General features: G+C 40.2%; 1 long non-coding RNA gene across 1 annotated transcript; it reads right to left on the reverse strand.

The window, feature by feature from the left end:
• Positions 1-1,724: 1,724 nt before the first annotated feature.
• Positions 1,725-18,606, reverse strand: LOC124257541. The gene is made up of 3 exons (XR_006893298.1): positions 18,596-18,606; positions 9,180-9,183; positions 1,725-1,861 (listed from the first exon to the last, which is right to left on the reverse strand). It is a non-coding gene; the product is annotated as an uncharacterized LOC124257541 (long non-coding RNA).
• Between the last annotated feature and the right edge of the window lie 339 nt (positions 18,607-18,945).

Consider the following 18,945-nt stretch of genomic DNA (forward strand, 5'->3'; position numbering starts at 1 on the left):
GTTGCATGTATACATATATCCTTGTGTTGACAATCTCACTTTTTCAATGCTTTAGAGTTTTCGTTTGTATGTTGTTTAACGCCGCACATCTCGCTACACCCGAACCGGGAAATAACAAAGGGAAAGAAATAACATTTGACAGATATATACTGGTTGTGAATTCTATTTCTGTGACATACTAGTGGTTTTATACTGTCCTTCAATGACATGTATTTATTATCTGAATTTATAGCTAAAATGAAGAGAATTATCATTAAAACGCCCGCATGTTAACAGAAATGAGCGGGCCAATAATGCCCCCAAATGGCTTGACGACAGGCCATCATCATGCCAGTTGTTATGTGATGCCATAAAGAGTTCAGCTTTTGATGTTCAATCACCTACGGCTCGTTTGAACTTGGGTTCAATAGTGACGACATTTCTGACTTACATTCGTCACATGTACTTGTGCCATTATGGACATTCTTGCCGGTGCCAACCTTAACAATTGTACCATATATTACAACATGCAGCAATGAAAACATCGACTGGAACTCTAACGTTGTTGAGCATTGAAATAATGGCGGCTGGTAGTATGGGCAAAGGTCAAGGTCGAATGTCGTCACTCTAACTAGTGACGTCATATATTTTGTTCTATGACGTTTCCATATTTGTAAAAAAGTGTGTCAGTCACCTCCGTTGTTTGTTGTTAGCAGTAAAGGCTTCAAAACCGATACCGTTGTTTTTTCAGGTCATTATCATTTGCAGAAGCCCTCAGTCTTTTAAGCTGCACTCCTTCGTCAGGCAGTTAATGATACCTCGGGCTTCTGCAAATGAAAATGCCTTGAAAAATAGCGTTACCCTTATAGCATTCATCATGCATTTAGAACTTGTTTAGTCATATCCACTCACTCACCCACCCACCCACTCACTCTTGTTTAGATAGTTATTCTACAAACCGACCATTGAACAACAACAACAACAACACCAGATTGAAAAGGCAACTCTTAAAACCATTTTTCACAAACCGTTTCTGATTCAGAAGGTGCAAAGAATGAAACGGATTTGGTTGATTCATAAGAACAGCCTAAATTGAAGAGACAAAAACACTCTTAAAACCCGAAGATTCACTATGAAGTAGTGATGACACAAACACATGCAAGAGCACGTCAAATGTTCACCAGAAATAAAACACGGGAACATGGTAAACATTTAAAAGCAGACAGGCAGTAAAATCATTTCATTAGCATTCACATCATGCACAGACATCATCTCATGCAAGTACGCATTTTTTTAATATTTGATATTCCGGGATGATGTCCTGAATATCACCCTTGTGACAAGCAATGTGTCATTATTTTCATACTTTCCGAAACAAATTTGAAAGTCAAGGATATAGTCATTAAAATATCTGCTAAAAGCACGGCCGTTTATACAATAGACCGCGATCCAGTCCCGGCCGATAAGCCCCAAAACATTGTTTTTGACGTTAGGGGGGACAACCACTATGGACAATCACAATGGCGTCACCACCGGCGAAACGTACGTGATTGAGAACATTGTTGATGAATTATGCTTGTGGTACTTTGGTATCTGTCGATTGTGAATGATATTAAAAGAGGCAAGTTATAGGTATGTGATTTTTAATATAATTTAGTTGGCAGATTGCAATTGGCAAGTGAAAATGAGTTACATGCCCCATGAAAAATCGTCTCTGCCAGCTGCTGAGAATAGAAAGCGTATTTTCCTTTCGAATCAATTAATCTATCTGGCAACTCACCTCCGTCAAAGATAACAGCAGGGGAAGGGTAACTGAATTTTGTTGCTTGGATTTTTTTCCCAAAAAATTCCTATCATAATTTTATGAAAACCGTGAACACATCTATAAATAGATTGTCAACGTTGTGCGTGGCGCCTTTACTTAGTTATCCATTGGCGGATAGTTAACTTAGTTAAATAATCTGAAAACATGGGTTTCTATGGTTTAATGAATTAAATGAATGGTAAATAAAAAGCAGAAAATATTCCCCGTTTACTACTTCGTGCACCATATTTGTCTGTATATAATTAATCCAAACAAATCAGTCACAGCGCATAACTTATTTGATCTTATTTGGAAATCTGGAAAATGTGATTGGACTTGTAAACAGTATGTTTTCATGGACGTATCTGGACATACCCAGAAGCAAATATTCAACAGCTGATCTGCAGCAATTCTCAGTAAAGTTTCCCTCTTCAAAATCTGTACACCGTCCTAAAATGACACTGAATATAAGGAAATCCATTTTTTAAACCATCCTGTCCATTTTATTTTTCTATACAATGTATGTAGTTTGTTGTGGAATCCTAACTGACATACAAACTTTCACAATACTTGACTTCATGAACTACCAGCGTTTATGTACAGGTATGTCACAGCACCAGAATACAAAGAAGATCCAAGATTCAGTCTGCACCTGTACACTAGCAGAACTATCTTCCAGAAATAGGAAACCTGTGATACAAAATCTTTGAACAGAGGATCCACTAGCTGTTATCCGAACAATTAACTAGCATTGAAATAGAATGTTACACAAAATACAAAAATATTGTTCTTCTTCAGAGATTTTTAACTGCTAACTACTAGTGCAAATAAGGTGCAAATAACATATTTTGTCAATACAAATACATATTGACATTATTCCATCTTAAGCAATGATAATCTTTGTTTTATTAGATCTGAGACTATATCCCTAGAGGACATTGCTAAATTTTGATCTATTTCATTTTTTGTGATACTTACTAGTGTCATAAAAGCTATAGTAAGGTTGATTCAATATTTGGTAAAGTCATAGCAAAAGTTTAGGAAAACACACATGAAAAGCGTTCACCTCCTACAAACCAGTGTGCAATTTAAAATGAAGCTCATTTTCCAAATAACCATCAACAAACCTTGAAGAATTTGTCCAAAACCAACATCTTAATAAACACTAGCTTTGGCTCGGTCTTCAAATATTAGTAACCTCCTCAAAAACTGATGATTTATTAGAAACATTACATCAAATCAGGGTTAAATATATGTTTCAATATTTATTTCATTACATGAAAAGTCAACTGAGATTTTTGTAAGTTATTCTGTTCCAGGACTGGATAATGCCTGACAAGGATGTGACCAAAACGTAGGGTTGCTTTTTTCAAATTCTCTGGATGTTGAAATAACTTTGATGAGTTATGATACTAGCAATACATTAGTAAATGCATTATTTAAAAAAGACATCTAAAAGCAGGAGCCAACAAACTAAGTTAATACCAAGTGATTGTCCTGACATGATTTGTATAGTGTTTGTTTGCCTAGTTCTGCCTTAAAATCATATGAATCTGATATGCCAATCAATTAAATAATTATTTATAATTGATTAGATTATTATTTATTTTATTACCCTTCCACATTTACTAACAAGAGCAAGATTCTTAAAAAATAACTTGCTATCATTTCCAGTGAATTAATCAAAATGTCACTTGCAATATTGCTCCTAAAATGTACCAATATATGTGAATAAAATTTATGTTGTAACAAAGCTTCAAATGTCCTCATCGACACGATATGGCTGAGATATTGCCGATGTGACGTTAAATATTAACTCACTCACTCACTGAAATGTCCTCATAATTAAGATATACACTTTATTTCACTCCGCCCAATACTACAGAAAGTCCATATTCTTCTCACATAGTTTTTGTATTCGATCCACATGGAGGAACGTAATTCAATTCAAAGTCCCATCCATCTCTTCATAAAAATTCTGAAATATTTAGGGAAGCATAGTTTTATAGGCACTCATATGACTTACTGTTGATATTTGAATATTGCATGATAGTCAACTGCTGACACTGACAATATTTTCGTTGGAATAAAAAATATTACTCCTCGAATATTTTGCACTATTAATAAGAAACTGTGCAGTAGGCCTTCAGATTGTGCTTTTGATACTTAAAACATCCTAAAATGTGTGACAAATTTAAGAATATCTAAGGCCGAAGGGAACAGTATCCGCCACACTGTTCTTTAATATAAAAAGTTTTGCTATTTCGGTCGACCCTTACCGAAAGCAGATCTCTGTTAGATTTGTTTACATTGTGTCACGGCTTTCTCGCCTGTCTCATTTCAGTTTTATGGCGTACCGACTCTATGCCCAGTAGTGACTAAAACGTTAAGTAAAAACAATTTTGTAGTTACAAGAATTGCCTGAGTTTATAACATTTGCAAAGTCTTAAACTGCTATTTGTTGTCATCAATTGGTAATGATTTTGCACAAGTGCAAAAGTGTGGAAATTCGTGCAAATTCTCATTTGCGGGCATGACGTAGGTTTCGTGAACGATGGTGCAGACAATTATTTGATCGCGAGACCTATCTCGCTCCTTGATCCGCCTCAATTTTTTTTGTCTTGACCGTAATGGTTTTGTTAAAAGTACACATCAAATCACAGCAATATTTAATAGATATAGCGTGTGTAAATGGCATAATTCGAAGCACATCGCTTCGGAGGCATCGTTTGACTCCGGAAATAAGTCTGACAAATCCACACAGCGCGCCTGGCCTGCTGATTGGCCAAACTGGACGCATGAGCCAGTTTTGATTGACAGACTGGATCGGTCTACTCCAACAATGTTAGGAGTGAGGGAGTGAGTTATCGTCACATCGGCAATATTTCGGCCATATAGTGACGAGAACATTTAATTGTTATACATAGTAATTTATGGTAAATTATAAAAACCTGTCATCGAAGGACAGTAAAACCGACTAGAATATCACAATATCAAGAAATAAAACTAGCATATATCTCTAAAATTGGATTTCAAATTAGGACAATACAATATAAAATAGGCTGAGGATCACCAACAACTGCAGGTAGATCACCACTCTAGGGTCCATGGGGACTTAAGTACATTGGCTACCTGCATGGACCCTAGTTGGATTTATACCATCCCTTCAGCCATTGGCGATTGTGCTGAAAGTTAGCCAGAATAAAACAACAAATATTCTACGATTAAAAAAGTGTGTAGATCTGAAAAGACTTTGAAAGTTTTGGGACATTACGTACCCTCTCAGGAGGACAATAAATTTACAGTACTTTATCCCCCCGTGAGGGTACAGCCACTAACAATCTAAGTTACTAATCTAAACTACCAATTATTAAAATACATCTATCTACAGACCATATTAATCAGAATTCATCAATGAAATCAATTTCTTTTAAGAAATCAATGATTAAAGGAGAACTAACAGTGGTAAAAAGATCCTTAAGTGTTTTTACATTGTAATATTTATCCCTTATGATGGAGAATTCAAAACAGTCAAGCAGAACAATGTTATGAACACGTGATAATGAATGACTATCAAACAGTAATGATACCGGGTTTTAGCAGAGGGAGACGGAGAAAAGGGACCCCCTTAAAAATCGAGAAAACGGCCACCGCGCAGGAGAGAACGGCCTCCGAACCTAGAGAAAACGGCCATCACAGTTGCACCAAGATCATCGAAGGTACAGTCACCAGGTGGGTAACTAAGTAGAACGGATACGTCTATTTGACCATTACTGAATTACGTACTACTGGAATACAGTAACTGTGCATTATTTGATGTTATGCCATTTTCCAATGCAAAAAGATAATAACATGATTTGTGGTGTTTTCCTTAATGACTGTTTAAATGTTGACAGTATAATGTCAAAATCTGTATGATTTGACACTAGGCATCGTGACACGTCTCTTTGAAGAGATGCGGTGTTAAAAGTTAGTTCACAAATTCAGTATCACGTGTGTCCACCATTGGCGTTGATGCAGGCTTGACAACCACGACGCTTACAAGACACTAAGCGAATGAAATAGCTTTGGGAATGTTGTTCCATGTCTGGGCCAAAGCTTGTCCCGATTCAGCTGACCCCATTGGCTGATTCTGGGAGACGTAAACGTCTCTCCATTTCATCCCAAGCGTGTTCGATAGGGGGTTGCAAATGAGGAAAATCCATATAATAATATCCAATATAAGGAAATCCATTATTTAAAACCATCCTGTCCATTTTAATTTTCTATACAATGTATGTAGTTTGTTGTGGAATCCTAACTTACATACAAACTTTCACAATACTTGACTTCATGAACTACCAGCGTTTATGTACAGGTATGTCACAGCACCAGAACACAAAGAAGATCCAAGATTCAGTCTGCACCTGCACACTAGCAGAACCAACTTCCAGAAATAGGAAACCTGTGATACAAAATCTTTGAACAGAGGATCCACTAGCTGTTATCCGAACAATTAACTAGCATTGAAATAGAATGTTACACAAAATACAAAAATATTGTTCTTCTTCAGAGATATTTAACTGCTAACTACTAGTGCAAATAAGGTGCAAATAATATATCCTAAGTTCAAAGCTTTTTGTCAATACAAATACATATTGACAATATTGCATCTTAAGCAATGATAATCTTTGTTTTATTAGATCTGAGACTATATCCCCTAGAGGACATTGCTAAATTTTGATCTATTTCATTTTCTGTGATACTTACTAGTGTCATAAAAACTATAGTAAGGTTGATTCAATATTTGGTAAAGTCATAGCAAAAGTTTAGGAAAACACACATGAAAAGCGTTCAACTCCTACAAACCAGTGTGCAATTTAAAATGAAGCCCATTTTCCAAATAACCATCAACAAACCTTGAAGAATTTGTCCAAAACCAACATCTTAATAAACACTAGCTTTGGCTCGGTCTTCAAATATTAGTAACCTCCTCAAAAACTGATGATTTATTAGAAACATTACATCAAATCAGGGTTAAATATATGTTTCAATATTTATTTCATTACATGAAAAGTCAACTGAGATTTTTGTAAGTTATTCTGTTCCAGGACTGGATAATGCCTGACAAGGATGTGACCAAAACGTAGGGTTGCTTTTTCAAATTCTCTGGATGTTGAAATAACTTTGATGAGTTATGATACTAGCAATACATTAGTAAATGCATTATTTAAAAAAGACATCTAAAAGCAGGAGCCAACAAACTAAGTTAATACCAAGTGATTGTCCTGACATGATTTGTATAGTGTTTGTTTGCCTAGTTCTGCCTTAAAATCATATGAATCTGATATGCCAATCAATTAAATAATTATTTATAATTGATTAGATTATTATTTATTTTATTACCCTTCCACATTTACTAACAAGAGCAAGATTCTTAAAAAATAACTTGCTATCATTTCCAGTGAATTAATCAAAATGTCACTTGCAATATTGCTCCTAAAATGTACCAATATATGTGAATAAAATTTATGTTGTAACAAAGCTTCAAATGTCCTCATCGACACGATATGGCTGAGATATGGCCGATGTGACGTTAAATATTAACTCACTCACTCACTGAAATGTCCTCATAATTAAGATATACACTTTATTTCACTCCGCCCAATACTCCAGAAGTCACTATTCTTCTCACATAGTTTTTGTATTCGATCAGGACTGGGCCTATCGCGCTCCTTGATCCGCCTCAATTTTTTTCGTCTTGACCGTAATGGTTTGTTAAAAGTACACATCAAATCACAGCAATATGTAATAGATGTGTAGCGTGTGTAAATGGCATAATTCGAAGCACATCGCTTCGGAGGCATCGTTTGACTCCGGAAATAAGTCTGACAAATCCACACAGCACGCCTGGCCTGCTGATTGGCCAAACTGGACGCATGAGCCAGTTTTGATCGACAGACTGGATCGGTCTACTCCAACAATGTTAGGAGTGAGTGAGTTATAATTTATCGTCACATCGGCAATATTTCGGCCATATAGTGACGAGAACATTTAATTGTTATACATAGTAATTTATGGTAAATTATAAAAACCTGTCATCGAAGGACAGTAAAACCGACTAGAATATCACAATATCAAGAAATAAAACTAGCATATATCTCTAAAATAGGATTTCAGATTAGGACAATACAAATATAAAATAGGCTGAGGATCACCAACAACTGCAGGTAGATCACCACTCTAGGAACCATGGGGACTTAAGTACTTTGGCTACCTGCATGGACCCTAGTTGGATTTATACCATCCCTTCAGCCATTGGCGATTGTGCTGATAGTTAGCCAGAATAAAACAACAAATATTCTACGATTAAAAAAGTGTGTAGATCTGAAAAGACTTTGAAAGTTTTGGGACATACGTACCCTCTAAGAAGGACAATAAATTTACAGTACTTTAACCCCCCGTGAGGGTACAGCCACTAACAATCTAAGTTACTAATCTAAACTACCAATTATTAAAATACATCTATCTACAGACCATATTAATCAGAATTCATCAATGAAATCAATTTCTTTTAAGAAATCATTGATTAAAGGAGATCTAACAGTGGTAAAAAGATCCTTAAGTGTTTTTACATTGCAATATTTATCCCTTATGATGGAGAATTCAAAACAGTCAAGCAGAACAATGTTATGAACACGTGATAATGAATGACTATCAAACAGTAATGATACCGGGTTTTAGCAGAGGGAGACGGAGAAAAGGGACCCCCTTAAAAATCGAGAAAACGGCCACCGCGCAGGAGAGAACGGCCTCCGAACCTAGAGAAAACGGCCATCACAGTTGCACCAAGATCATCGAAGGTACAGTCACCAGGTGGGTAACTAAGTAGAACGGATACGTCTATTTGACCATTACTGAATTACGTACTACTGGAATACAGTAACTGTGCATTATTTGATGTTATGCCATTTTTCAATGCAAAAAGATAATAACATGATTTGTGGTGTTTTCCTTAATGACTGTTTGAATGTTGACAGTATAATGTCAAAATCTGTATGATTTGACACTAGGCATCGTGACACGTCTCTTTGAAGAGATGCGGTGTTAAAAGTCAGTTGACAAATTCAGTATCACGTGCGTCCACCATTGGCGTTGATGCAGGCTTGACAACCACGACACATACACAACACTAAGCGAATGAAATAACTTGGGGAATGTTGTTCCATGTCTGGGCCAAAGCTTGTCCCAATTCAGCTGACCCCATTGGCTGATTCTGGGAGACGTAAACGTCTCTCCATTTCATCCCAAGCGTGTTCGATAGGGGGCTGCACATGAGGCCCATTGATCCCATCCCTGTATTGCAGACCTGTCAGATTGCCACCTACAAATTGTGTCAGACCATAAGTTGTGTCACCCACCTACCATAACACTGTCACCACCAAAATGTCGACGTTGTTGAACGCACGCGTCAGCATACCGTTCACCTCACCGTATGTACACGCATGCCCTGCCATCTGAGCTGTCCAGATGAAATTTCCACTCGTCAGTAAACACCATCCCAATCTTGTCTCCTGTACCCTAGATGCTGTCTGCAGGAAAGACGTGCCTGTCGGTGACGTTGGAGCAAAATCGGATGTGTTGCAGGCAGTCGGGGCCTGATGTTGTGCTCCATCAGTCGGTTCCGTACATTGCTGGAACTTATTGGACGTAAGCCAGGAATGGTCCGAGCAGTTAAACTGGCAGTCTGGAATGGATTCCTTAGATTGGTCAGCCGAATGTGGTTGTCAACCGAATTTGGTGACGTCACGCATGGCAAATCTTTCGTGTTCCCATTATTTGAAAACGTCTCCATAGAGATGAGATCGTATTTCGAGGGACACCAAAATGCCTGGCAAATACATTTTTCACCATTCCAGTCTCCAGCATACCCAAGGCGCGGTGATGCTGATTTTCTGTAAGTCGTGGCACGACCTTTGCGCAGTTTTCCACTGCATTCAGAGGCTAGAGAATAATTACCCGTTCTTCAATTTTCAATATCAGGGGGGCGAACTTCAGGTCACAAAAAGCATGCAAAAAGTGAGCAAATTCATTGTGTACAAAATGCACGTGCCACGTGCGATATGTGAGATCAAATGAGATTATTTTTATACCTTTGCAAAAAACTTATATTTTATGCAATTTTATGTTATGCACAGTTACTTCTTCCGTTGTATATTACATTATCTATGTACCTGAAGTCTTAATAATATGGTGATGTTAATAACGTGATCACACATCTAACTTGTATCGGCCCATGCAGGTAGCAAAAGTAATGTAAGGCCCCATGGTCCCTAGCATGGTGATCCACCTTCAGTTGCTAGCGATCTATAGCCCGGTTTTATATTGTGTTCTTTTGAAATGATTTAGCATTTTACACTGAACTTAAACTAGTTTTAATTAATTTGTGATAATCTAGTCGTTATATACTGTCCTTAGCTGACAGGTTTTTAAAAATATATATCTGAAATATGGCCGATGTGACGTAATATTTTAACTCACTCACTCTAATTTGAATCTAATGAGGTTTGTAACCCAAATTTTATTAGCCCTCACACCAGGATATGGCCATTTATATAATCACTTGTCTGTAAATATCATGTGATGTCTGAATGCTTGTAATTTTCATATCTGGAAGAAATAAAGCCATCTATCTACCCCCCAAATGGTTTTCAGCCCCAGGATGTGACCCTCCAAGTGACAAGACCAATATGGCACTAGCAGCTCCTTCATCGAATGTTGGAGACGTGGCCACCTACACCTGCAACAGCGGCTACGGCTTCTGTGGTAACGTTAACTCCGTAACCTGCCTCAGTTCAGGAAGCTGGAGTCCCCTCTCGACGTCAGCTGAGTGTCTTAAGGCTTACTGGGATTTGAGAGTAAGTATGTGTCTGTCTGTCTGCCTATGTCCATCCGTGCGTGCATGAAATCTGATGCTTACAACCATCAATACTTCAGGGATTTGTTCCGTCTATCAGAGGAATTACGTATAACTGACCTATTTCTAGAGACGTTGGAACTGGAGTGGGTTCATGTCATTGGAATGCTGTTTCGTGATCAATACATCACCTGCATATATACATATGGACATTAATAAAGCAACGCTCGTAATATCCCAGATTGACCAACGTTGATGAACTTGTGTAAAAAATTAAATTTGTAGTGAAAAGAAAGGGTTGAGGAGAAACATATCCAAGATTACCATGACACATATCTGGTTTATTTTAAGATTGTACAGATTTGGAAAATGACGTCATGTAATACAAAAACATTACGAATGTCAGTTATCTTGCATAGACTTAACTGTGAGTACAATGCACATATCGTGTTCATGGAACTGAAGAATAATATCTTGCAATTCCATCAGTACCTTGTGAAATCTTGTGCACACGAACAACTGGTTCAAGACACCTCATGCCTTGGATCAACCGCCGGGTTTGATTCTGAAGAATCCTGTTCCATTCTTCATGCAAAGCATCAGGCAATCCATTGAGAGTCTGGACACGTGGGTTTCCCTGCCGAACACGACGTCGCCTACCAAATGTCCCACAGATGCTCAGTTGGATCGATATGCTCAATGGTTGGCCATGGGATGGCCTCAACAGCATTCTGCTGCAAGATGTTGGTGACAGCACGTGCTTTTTGAGGCCTGGCATTGTCATCCATAAAGCTGAGCCTTGTGAGCAGAGGATGGTTATCAAAATGTGGGACAACTACCCTCTCATTGATCCCCTGTCGATATTGAGGTCATTATAATTACCAGGAATGGTAATGAGGTCCATCTTGCAACCCAAAGGAAATGCATCTCATGCCATTTTACTCTGCCCAAATGGTAACCATCCCCTGGATATTGCGGAGAATCATAGCTGTGTGTCTTTGTCTCCAAACACGAGCACGACCACCCACAATAGGCAATAAGAAACGACTCTCAATGGGAAAGTCTCCGCTTTTTTACGCTTGATGGGTCTCCTGTCCTTGTATCCTGCTGCCTGCAGCCGATTTCTTACGGTCCTGCTTTTAATGATCCAAACTCGATTATTTAAAGACTGCCACCCAAACAGCGGGAATATTGCTAGGTGCGGCCTTAAACAAACAAAAAACAAACAAACAGACAAACTTTGTAGTGCTAGCCCACTGGGATACCATGCTGTAGTTCCACATGGATATCCCTCTCAATATTTCGCTCATATGACCACGTGCATGTGTGTGTATGTGTATGTGCGGCTGCTTGTACTAGCCAAGACTGAAGCTGGTTTTTTATAGTGCTAGCCCACTGAGATACCATGCCGCAGTGAAGCATGAATACCCCACTCAGACACATTATACTGACTCCGAGCCGACCAGTCCTTGTTGTACCCATTAATGCCCAGCGCCAGGCAGGGACCAACAAGTACCATATTTTAACGTCTTTTGGTATGACGCGGTCGGGGATCGAACCCGCGACCTTCCGCGCTCCGGGCGGACGCTCTAACCACTACACCACGGAGGCGGTGTTATGTTACAGTGAATGTGTCAAATCAGGAAATGTGTAAATATGCTCTTCTTCATATTTCAAGCTTGAATGACAACGGCTATTACACTTAAGTCCTGCTCTGTAACATCTACATTTGTTGGTTTTGCACTGCTTAGCACTTTGCGCACAATTGCACGTAGTGTATCCTTGACCGCCACAGATTGATTCTTGTTGCACAGCTTGACGCAGTCCAATTTCTTTGTCAGTTTGTACATCAACCATGAACAAAAGTTTGGTAATCCCAGATGGGATAACACATGTCATAATACACTTCCTGCTACCTACAACAACAAGTCACCTGCAGCCCCTAGACGCTGGGATTATCCAGACATTGAAGGCTCATTACAGGAGACATCAGCTCAATCACCTTGTTGATTGCACAGGTCCTCTAACTATCCTCCCTGGCTATAATGCCGACCTAGATATAATGCCATATTTTCTCCTGGACAAACGGTGGCATTATAACCAGGGTACAACATGTATCATGTCCGCATTTGGCATGTAGATAGGACACAAGCCAAGACTGAGAAGGTCACGAATCTTACTTTTGTATAGACTTATAGGAACTGTTCGGCATGCTAAATTTTCTTGTCAACAACCAGGGGAGGTAAATCCAAATTCCATATCACCCACTGCCGCCGTTAGCCCGTTGTGTTTGTTATTTTACAACCACTTCAATTGTGTGCTTCCACAATGACTACATACAGATTTACAAAGTTTCTACTTACACATGGCGTACAGGTTCACAGGTAACATTGCTGAGTGCGGTGTAAAACTAAACTCACTCACTCACCCATGGAGTTCCAAGAAAGATGTGTCAAGCAAAGCATTGATCTGAGCGCATTACATGTACTATCAAGCTAGTTGACGCAAATACCAACTAAACATAAAGGCGCTGCATATAAATATAGTTAATGATTTTTCAGATTTGCTGAATGTTTTTCAGAATACACGTAACAGACCCTTCCTTCGCATCATATTACCTTGTAAGGCCTACAGAGATTCCCACATCATAACTACAGGAGTGCCAGGGCCCTATAACAGGTGAGCAAGAACTATTATGAGTATAGGGGAACGGGTGTGTTGTTATGTGGGATTACAATTTGTTGTTAGATATTGTTGTACTCGTATTACATTGACGTGCCATTAAACCCCACGTTTCCTCAACTTCACCCCACTAAATACCACATGTAGACCTATAGAAGTAGCACCTTTTAAGAAAGCCCTCGAGGAAGAGACCACCTTCATGCTAAATGTGCTCGTGCTCGTCTGAGAAGGATACTCCACGTGATCAATTTCGTCTATGATTTTCAGTTACCGTGGCAGACGGGGAGTTGGTAGACTTTTCGACTTTGGCACAATTGATGTGACATTTAAGTACAAAAAGAACTCATATCTTCTTGTGCGAACCAGAAAAATGGACGTCATACGTGGACCCAGCTTCAACACACACGACAAAGTTCCAATCAAGCTAAACCTTTCCTCTGAGATGGTCTTGAGGTTAGAGGAAACCAAAGTTGTGGTATGTATGTCGAAATATTGGACGTGTGTAATTCATTTTATATCTTAGCTCGATAGGTAGCTCTTTCTGCAGGCAATACCTACCTACTGCAGTTAGTGGTTAATACTGTTTTTCAATCTATAATGAACTACGTTAGAAACGCATCATTAATAACACGTCATACGAATGTGTGGAGACTGTGCAATTAATGTATTGCTGGCACTTGTATCAAACTTGTAACAAACAACAAGATCAAGATTGTATAGGGGTCAGTATCTGATCTTGGGGTATCTGTTGCCGTATTGAAGGATGTTGACGGGTGGAGGTAGGGGGGTGGAGGGGCCATTGCAAGTTTTCTACCAATGTCATCCCAGATGTGTTCAATGGGCGCCATTGGGGCCATTGCAAGTTTTCTACCAATGTCATCCCAGATGTGTTCAATGGGCGCCATTGGGGCCATTGCAAGTTTTCTACCAATGTCATCCCAGATGTGTTCAATGGGCGCCGCTAAATCTGGTGAAAAGGTAGGGAAGTCTAGCACAGCGAGGTAAGTCAATAGCCTGCCTCTCTGTGTGCGCTCGGACATTGTCTTGCTGTAACGTGTACATGTGTAGACGTGGATGGGCGGTCATATGGGGAATGGTCATATGGGCGGTCATATGAGTCCGCAACCCTTCCTGTGTAGGTAACATCCGTGACACGTTCTCTGTAAACATGCAGAGGTGTTTCAAATGTGGACTGATGCCCCCACAAACCATCACACTACCGCCACCCCACATATCGACCTGTCTTCACCCCCACAAACTATCACACTACCGCCACCCCACATATCGACCTGTCTCACCCCCACAAACTATCACACTACCGCCACCCCACATATCGACCTGTCTCACCCCCACAAACTATCACACTACCGCCACACCACATATCGACCTGTCTTCACCCCCACAAACTATCACACTACCGCCACCCCACATATCGACCTGTCTCACCCCCACAAACTATCACACTACCGCCACCCCACATATCGACCTGTCTCACCCCCACAAACTATCACACTACCGCCACACCACATATCGGCCTGTCTTCACCCCCACAAACTATCACACTACCGCCACACCACATATCGGCCTGTCTCACCCCCACAAACTATCACACTACCGCCACACCACATATCGGCCTGTCTCACCCCCACAAACTATCACACTACCGCCACACCACATATCGGCCTGTCTCACCCCACAAACTATCACACTACCGCCACACCACATATCGGCCTGTCTCACCCCCACAAACTATCACACTACCGCCACACCACATATCGACCTGTCTTCACCCCCACAAACTATCACACTACCGCCACACCACATATCGGCCTGTCTCACCCCCACAAACTATCACACTACCGCCACCCCACATATCGGCCTGTCTCACCCCCACAAACTATCACACTACCGCCACCACCACATATCGGCCTGTCTCACCCCCACAAACTATCACACTACCGCCACCCCACATATCGGCCTGTCTCACCCCACAAACTATCACACTACCGCCACCCCACATATCGGCCTGTCTCACCCCACAAACTATCACACTACCGCCACCCCACATATCGGCCTGTCTCACCCCCCACAAACTATCACACTACCGCCACACCACATATCGGCCTGTCTCACCCCCACAAACTATCACACTACCGCCACCACATATCGGCCTGTCTCACCCCCACAAACTATCACACTACCGCCACACCACATATCGGCCTGTCTCACCCCCACAAACTATCACACTACCGCCACACCACATATCGACCTGTCTCACCCACCCCACAAACTATCACACTACCGCCACCCCACATATCGGACCTGTCTCACCCCACAAACTATCACACTACCGCCACACCACATATCGGCCTGTCTCACCCCCACAAACTATCACACTACCGCCACACCACATATCGGCCTGTCTCACCCCACAAACTATCACACTACCGCCACACCACATATCGACCTGTCTCACCCCACAAACTATCACACTACCGCCACACCACATATCGGCCTGTCTCACCCCCACAAACTATCACACTACCGCCACACCACATATCGACCTGTCTCACCCCCACAAACTATCACACTACCGCCACACCACATATCGACCTGTCTCACCCCCACAAACTATCACACTACCGCCACACCACATATCGGCCTGTCTCACCCCCACAAACTATCACACTACCGCCACACCACATATCGACCTGTCTCACCCCACAAACTATCACTACCGCCACACATATCGACCTGTCTCACCCCCACAAACTATCACACTACCGCCACCCCACATATCGACCTGTCTCACCCCCACAAACTATCACACTACCGCCACCCCACATATCGACCTGTCTCACCCCCACAAACTATCACACTACCGCCACCCCACATATCGACCTGTCTCACACAACGGTTCGCATAACGTTCACCACGGTTCTCCACACACGAACTCCGCAGTCAACGTGACTGATATGGAAACGGGACTCATCTGTGAAGAGGACACTTTGCCACTGTCTCCGCGTCTTTCGATGTCGCTGAGGCCACTTCAATCGAAACTGTCGGTGTCTATGTGTCGGATTAGAATGTAGCGACGCCGAGCGATGAGTCCATGTTACCAGAGACGACCTGGAACAATTGCAGGACTGATGCATCTCATCTCAATCGAATGCCTGAAGCTGTACAGGTGGCAGGCAGAAATCGGTTATGAAGCTGAACAGAACAATATGGCGATCCTGTCTGGGGGTTGTCCAGGACGATCACTGGTGCTCCGGTTTGCTGTAGATATTGGGGTAGTCTAAAAATAGTGGAATATGGATCTTTGACATTCCAACATTCCAGCATTCCAGACAACCCACTCCTCTCTCTCTCGCTCCTAAGCTGATAGGCGTGGCGTCGCAGTAGCATCACTTGACGTTGGATCAGTTGGTTGAATGGTGAATTATAATTCATAAAGGGTCTCTATACCCTTGCGATCGGGGTAAACATCACGTTTAAGGTTCCTTTTTTCGGTCTTGAACAGCTTTGATGAAAATATTAGATGAAAATATTAATAACAGTACCTGTTCTTGCATTGTATATAGGTGATGGCAGGCTCACGGCACTTGACCACACAGAAATTCAAGACGCCAGCTATAGGCTTACACCGAATTGTAATATCTTTTAATCTTTCCGTTGATACCATGAGAATAAGATATCCCTTGGCCACGAAATAACTATATGTCTGACATACGAAGGGCGTTCAATAAGTTTTGCAACTTGGGCAAAGTGAGTGAATTTGATCCTAGCTACACTGATGTACATTCAAGCATAACTTGCTCATGCACGACAGATACCGTTGATTCAGTTACTACTGAGGTTCAGGCCTCAAACGTGCCCGAAAAGACTAAAAGTGCAGTAAAAAAGTTGGATCCAGTTAAACAAGATGCATTTGTACATCATTTTGATGAGACATTTGTAGGCGATATTGGTAAGAGAATTGATAAACTGGATGTGAGCAATGCTGAGGAATGTATTGATATTGCTACCAATCTAATTTATGACAAACTAATTTCTAGAACAGCGGCTACTATGAGCAGTATATACAGTAATACATTTCAATCAAAATCTAAACCATGGTTTAATCAGGAATGAAAATTGGCACGTAAAAAGTATCATAAAAGTACAAAAACAATATGACAAACATCATTGTGACCGGAATAGTCCCAGAATACGTTTACAAACGTATAGTAAAATTCTAAAAAAATCTTTATTTAATGCCTGAATCTTGGCTAGTTGGTTATATGAATCCTATTTATATAAACAAAGGGGACCCTGCTGAACCATGTAACTACGGGGGCATTTCTTTATTAAGTTGTTTAGGAAAGCTTATTACTTCAATTTTAAGTGCACAATTTCAAAAGTATTCAGACAAAATTGATTAAATAAGTAAGGCACAGACAGACAGACAGATGATTTTATTTGTATGGATGGCCATGAGGCCAACAGTACATCAACATTCACAATAGTAAAGAGTCCGGAGCGCCTGGACATTGATTCACATATGATCTGTATGTGATGGTACTTTTGTACAATACACAGCTAAACGTACTAGTATATTAGTTGATTTTGAATTCAGAAGAGTTACAAACTTGTGATAGTTGGGGTTGGTGTAGTAAGAACATGGTAGATATTTTTTCCGTAGATCGTTGTACAATGGACATTCTAGTAATACATGATATTCATTTTCTAATTTATTAAGGCAATGTGGACACATGGCAATTGCGATATCTGCACTCTTCGATCTTCTGTATAATTGTATGTTAAAACCAGCAATACCACATCGAAATTAGGCACAAGCCAGCTTTAGAAGTAAATATTCTACGATGGATCAAATTTATGTTCTGAAATCATTAAATGACATTAACCAAAATTTAAAAGGGAAACTCTTTTGTGTTTTCGTTGATTTTAGTAAAGCTTTTAATTCTGTTTGGAGAAGTGATCTTTGGTATAAAATAATTCAGAGTAATATCGATGGAAACTGTTTCTGTATCATAAAGAATATGTATGAGCATATAAAATCTAGAGCTGTACATGTTGGTGTAGTAACAAATGCCTTCACGTGTAAGATTGGAGTTAAGCGGGGTGGAAATCTATCTCCATTCGTCTTTGCTTTGTATGTAAATGATCTTGATGTAACTGGCCTCGAACATGTAAATAAGCTTATTGAGGGCCAGCTTGGTATCTTTATGAACATGTTGATGTTACTTTACGCTGACGATGCTGTCATATCAGCTGAAACAAGTGATGATTTGCAAAACTCTTTGAATGTGTTTGATCACTATTGTAAAGAATGGAAACTTAGTGTGAATTTAGAAAAACAAAACAAAGTTTGTTATATTTCCCAAAGGATATTGTAAATTGAAATACAACTTGACGTTAAATGGTACATCTATTTACATTTCAAATGAATATCTGTATCTTGGTGTACTTTTCACAGGTAATGGTCGGTTCGTTAGAGCAATCACAAGCCTTACTATACAAGCTAATAAGGCAATGTTTGTTATCTTTAAAACTTGATATTCAAATTAATAATACACTGCTA

This window comes from Haliotis rubra, unplaced genomic scaffold (genome assembly GCF_003918875.1).
Source record: "Haliotis rubra isolate DU_JTF1 unplaced genomic scaffold, ASM391887v1 Scf665, whole genome shotgun sequence".
In the NCBI taxonomy this organism is placed as follows: domain Eukaryota; kingdom Metazoa; phylum Mollusca; class Gastropoda; order Lepetellida; family Haliotidae; genus Haliotis; species Haliotis rubra.